We start from the raw sequence: 6074 nt of genomic DNA, 5'->3' as shown, positions 1-6074 counted from the left end.
GTGCGTGTCTCCAGTCCGGTGCCTCCAATTCCGGCACCACGTACCAGGCCTACAGTGCGTCTCAGCCGGCCAGAGTCTGCCGTCTGCCCAACGGCGCCTGAACTGTCCGTCTGCCAAGCGCCGCATGAACTGCCCGTCTGTATTGAGCCTTCAAAGCCGCCCGTCTGCCATGAGCCTGCAAAGCCGCCCGTCTGCCATGAGCCTACAGAGCCTTCCGCCAGACAGGAGCCGCTAGAGCCTTCCGCCAGACAGGAGCCGCTAGAGCCTTCCGCCAGACAGGAGCAGCCAAAGCCTTCCGCCAGACAGGATCAGCCAGAGCCATCCGTCTCCGCAGCGCCATCTGAGCCATCCGTCTCCGCAGCGCCATCTGAGCCATCCGTCTCCCCAGCGCCATCTGAGCCATCCGTCTCCCCAGCGCCATCTGAGCCATCCGTCTCCCCAGCGCCATCTGAGCCATCCGTCTCCCCAGCGCCATCTGAGCCATCCGTCTCCCCAGCGCCATCTGAGCCATCCGTCTCCCCAGCGCCATCTGAGCCATCCGTCTCCCCAGCGCCATCTGAGCCATCCGTCTCCCCAGCGCCATCTGAGCCATCCGTCTCCCCAGCGCCATCTGAGCCATCCGTCTCCCCAGCGCCATCTGAGCCATCCGTCTCCCCAGCGCCATCTGAGCCATCCGTCTGTCCCGAGCCATTAGAGCCGCCCGTCTGTCCCGAGCCGTCAGAGCCGATAGTCAGTCAGGAGCCGCTAGAGCCATTCGTCAGACAGGATCTGCCAGAGCCGCCAACCAGACGGGATCTGCCAGAGCCGCCAACCAGACGGGATCTGCCAGAGCCGCCAACCAGACGGGATCTGCCAGAGCCGCCAACCAGACGGGATCTGCCAGAGCCGCCAACCAGACGGGATCTGCCAGAGCCGCCAACCAGACGGGATCTGCCAGAGCCGCCAGCCAGACGGGATCTGCCAGAGCCGCCAGCCAGACGGGATCTGCAAGAGCCGCCAGTGAGCCATGAGCAGCCAGAGCCGTCAGCGAGCCATGAGCGTCTAGAGCCGTCAGCGAGCCATGAGCGTCTAGAGCCGTCAGCCTGCCATGAGCGTCCAGAGCCGTCAGCCTGCCATGAGCGTCCAGAGCCGTCAGCCTGCCATGAGCGTCCAGAGCCGTCAGCCTGCCATGAGCGTCCAGAGTCGTCAGCCTGCCATGAGCGTCCAGAGCCGTCAGCCTGCCATGAGCGTCCAGAGCCGTCAGCCTGCCATGAGCGTCCAGAGCCGTCAGCCTGCCATGAGCTGCCCCTCAGCCCGAAGCGGCTAGTAATCCAGAACTGCCCCTCAGTCCAGAGCTGTCTCTCTGTCCGGAGCTGCCCTTCAGTCCGGAGTTGCCCCTCTATCCTGAGCTATCTCTCTATCCTGAGCTATCTCTCTATTCCGACCTACCTCGCTGTCCTGAGCTACCTTGTCCCGGAGCTGTCCCTTATCTTGGTGTTGCCCCTTATATTAGGTGGGTGGAATAATGGGGTGGTCATTCTAAAGGGGAGAAGTAAGCTGGGATTGATTATGGTGGGGTGGGGACTTCGTCCAGAGCCTGAGCCACCACCGTGGTCAGATGCCCACCCAGACCCTCCCCTAGACTTTGTGCTGGTGCGCCCGGAGTTCGCACCTTGAGGGGGGGGTTATGTCACGTTCCTGACCTGTTTTCTGTTAGTTTTGTATGTTTTGTTGGTCAGGACGTGAGTTTGGGTGGGCATTTCTATGTTTTGTGTTTCTATGTTTAGGTCTATTGTAATCAGCCTTATATGGTTCTCAATCAGAGACAGGTGTTTGACGTTGTCTTCTGATTGAGAACCATATATAGGTTAGCTGTTCACACTGTTTGTTTGTGGGTGGTTGTCTCCTGTGTCTGTGTTTGTTTGCACCATACAGGACTGTTTCGTTCGTTCGTCATTTTGTTTGTAGTAAGTACTTGTTCGTTCGTTCTGCGTGTTTTATGTCAGTTCATCGTTCTAGTCTGTCTACATTCGTTTTGTTATTTTGTAATCATTTCAAGTATAGTTCGTTTTTGTTCTTGTTTAATAAAATTCATTATGGCATTTCAACGCGCTGCACCTTGGTCGAATCACTACTCCTCCTCTTCGTATGAAGAGGAGGAGGAACGTCGTTACAGTTGCCAAGGGCTAAAATAGAAGTCAGTTCTATTTCTGACGCATATCGCGCTGCAAGTCCTGCCTCTCCCATCTCCTCATTGGTTTATAGAAGCAGGTACCCACGTGCCATCTCCTCATTGGTTATACCCACGTGGGTGACTGAAGACGAACGAGGTCAGTGGCGGTAATGCACCTAATTTATGAAAGTTGCCAATCGCAATATAAAGTCAAGAGGAGAAAAAGCCTGGAAGGATGAGAGATGACTAGAAACGATTCAGTTGACCGTTTTATGTGTGGATTAATTGGTGGAGTAGAGGACCTTGAGCATTTCAGATAAAATAACATCTCAATGTTTATATCCCAGGACAAATTAGCTAGCAACAGCAAGCTAGCTAAATAGGACAAATTAGCTAGCAAGTGCAAGCTAGCTAAATTGCCATAAATGTTTAATGCTTTTTGACCTGTCCCCAAATTAATATAATTGGTTCAGAGTTTGTTTTGATATATTAACCTGCGTGTCGTGATCGCATTTGGTGTGGGGGGACAAAATACATGTATGCTCGATGGTGCACTTTGGCGCACGCGCGCAGCCGGTTTGGGTTTCGTGTTAGTCTCAGAGCTTTGCACAATATTTGCCCATTATTTTTTAATTCGTCAAGCTCTGTCAAATTGGTTGTTGATCATTGCTAGACAGCCATGCCATAGATTTTCAAGCTGATTTAAGTTTAAACTTTAACCAGGCCAATCAGGAACATTCAATGTCGTCTTGGTAAGCAACTCCAGTGTATATTTGGCATCTTGTTTTAGGTTGTCCTGCTGAAAGGAGAATTTGTCTCCCTGTGTCTGTTGGAAAGCAGACTGAACCAGGTTTTCTTCTAGGATTTAGCCAGTGCTTAGCTATATTCCATTTATTTTTATCCTCCCTAGTCCTTGACGAAGACAAGCATACCCATAACATGATGCAGCCACTACCATGCTTGAAAATATGAAGAGTGGTACTCAGTGATGTTGAGTTTTCTCCAAATATTACACTTTGCATTCAGGACAAAAAGTACATTTCTTTGACACATTTCTTGCAGTATTACTTTAGTACCTTGTTGAATTTTTTCTTCCTCTGTCATTTAATATGGAGTAACTACAATGTTGTTTATCCATCCGCAGTTTTCTCCCATAACAGCCATTCAACTTTTAAAATCACAATTAGCCTCATGGTGAAATCCCTGAGCGGGTTTCCTTCCTCTCCAGCAACTGATTTAAGAAGGGCGCTTCTATCTTTGTAACGACTGTGTATTTATACAGCATCCAAAGTGTAATTAATAACTTCATTATGCTCAAAGAGATATTCAATGTCTACTTTTCCCCCCCATCTACCAATAGGTGCCAGTCCCCTGGTCTTTGTGGTTGACTGTGCTTGAAATTCACTGCTCGACTGAGGCAACTTACAGCTAATTATATGTGTGGGGTACAGAGACGGGGTCGTCATTTAAAATAATAATGTTAAATAATATTATTGCACACAGTGAGTCAATGCAACTTGTGACTTGTTAAGCACATTTTTACTCCTGAACTTATTTAGGCTTGCAATAACAAAGGGGTTGAATACGTATTGATTAATTATTTTTAATTAATTTGTAAACATTTCTAAAAACATAATTCCACTTTGACATTATGGGGTATTGTATGTAGATCAGTAACACAAAAACGAAATGTAATCAATTTGTAATTCAGGCTGTAACACAACAAAATGTGGAAAAAGTCAAGGGGTGTGAATACTTTCTGAAGGCACTGTACACTGCAATCCACTTATGAGAAGGATCAATACAAAATACAACTGTTTCTAGGGGTCAAACATTATGGGGCAGAAACATACCATGATACAAATCTGCTATAAGAATAACATTTCCCTGGACTCGTGTCATTCTCATAAGAGGTGAACGCTGTACGAGGCACAGACACACCGAGATGGCAGGCTACTGCAGAACTTCAACACAATGTGTTGTGGTTGGCAGATGCAAATCTGATGCCAAGCTGTTTCAGTTGAAGATAATTGTTACTGGCTCAGTTCTCACTACTGCCTTAAGTGTAAGACCGGATTACTGAACGGGCACACAGGGCAAAATGTGTAGAATAGCATGAGATGAGCTATAAAACAGAAAATGTGTAGAATAGCAATAAATTCGATTTAACATGGCAAAATGTTCTGTCATATGTGAAAAATGTGTAGAATAGCATAAATTGAACTATAAAACAGCACATTTTTCTCTCTGCCCCATGGCAAAATGTGTTGAAATGCAAGAAGTTAGCTGTTTATCTGGTGGTAGGTGCCCCGGGGCCCAAAATGCTGTAGTCCTGCCCTGCTTAAATGCCAACATGCTTTTATCTGCAAGTGGATCATTCGTTTGTTTTCCATTTCATGTAACTTGATTGGACTGAGAGATAGACGGTGTACTACTTTCTCTTCTGTAAAGATCAAGACCAGGATCGGAGTCATGAGGCACGTGGTGAAGAATGGCCTTCTTTGGGACGACCTGTATATCGGCTTCCAGAACCGTCTGAGCAGAGAGCCAGACGTCTACCACCACCGGTAAGTCCTCGTCTCCTCACCTTCCCTCCTTTGCTTCCTTCCTTCCTTATTAGACGTCTACCACCACCGGTAAGACCTCGTCTCCTCACCTTCCCTCCTTTCCTAACTTACCAGACCCAGGCGTCTACCACTACCAGTAAGCTCTCGTACCGTTATGAAGTCTATTGTATGCGTTGCTGTACATTAGAGCAACGATTCTCAACTGGTGGGTTGGGACCCTAAATATTTTACCTGTCTTGGTTATTTGTCCAGGTTCTGGAACCACTTCCAGACAGAGTTGCCAGTCGCTGGGCCAGACTGGGACTTGTTCCTGCAGCAGGTGTCATCATACCAGAGGTCTGCTGAACCCCAGGGAATCCAAACAGAAAGTGGCTCTGCTTCTACATTGTCTTAGAAAAAGCAGACTATACTGTCTCATGAGAACCAAGCTTTGTGCCTGTATCCATTAATGAATAGTAATGAATAAGAAGACCTGCTCTCCCTGTCACTGTAGGTACCACCAACCTCCCTGTGCTACTGAAACAGGGAAAAAGGGACGTGGCTGACAATATTTAATTTCTGAATTGGTTTTTTTAAGGTTCATTTTCGAATTAGTTTTTTCATGTAATAGTGAAATCTATTAGCATAGCGTCTATTGTTGCTTGGCAGGTCTGTATGTTGGGGACAAGTACCAAAACGTAGGAAAATATATGCACTCACTACTATGCCGCTCTGGATAAGAGCGTCTGCTAAATGACTAACATGTAGAATATGAATAAACCTTGTATCATTGATTATCATGTGTATTATTGATTATATGATTTTGGACGTGTGCTGACAATGCATTTGCTATTTGTCCAACGCCTATTAATTGAACATAATTTAGTTTTTCTTTTTTCATAACAAAAATAAAAAGAGGTTTTGGTTAAGGGTGAAGTTAATGTTAGGGTTAGGTTAATGTTAGGGTTAAGGGTTTGGTTAACGTAAAGCCAGTTTTAGATTTTGGCTAGTAAGGCTGTGAATGGGATGCTGGTCAGAGAAGTCAGCTTAGTCATTTATGAATGTACTGTATTAAGCTGCTGTACACTGTGGCTCAACTAGAATTTGTCAACTTAAAATGTTATGAACTGTTGTGTGATTTCAATGTACCTGATGTTGTGTCTTTGGCATCAATAAAACCGAAGACTTATTTATCAAATAACTCTCTGTAATTATTATTACGCGATTAAACTGATTAATCATGTAACTGTAATTAACTAGGAAGTTGGGGCACCAAGGAAAATATTCAGATTAAAGTTATAATTTTCCTAATATAACTTTCAGATATTTTAATATCTGTTCAATTAGTCTTCGAATTAATGAATTATTATTTACCT

Source organism: Salvelinus alpinus, chromosome 11 (genome assembly GCF_045679555.1).
Source record: "Salvelinus alpinus chromosome 11, SLU_Salpinus.1, whole genome shotgun sequence".
NCBI lineage: Eukaryota > Metazoa > Chordata > Actinopteri > Salmoniformes > Salmonidae > Salvelinus > Salvelinus alpinus.
The sequence above is the reverse complement of the archived record's forward strand: the minus strand, read 5'-3'. Positions refer to the sequence as shown.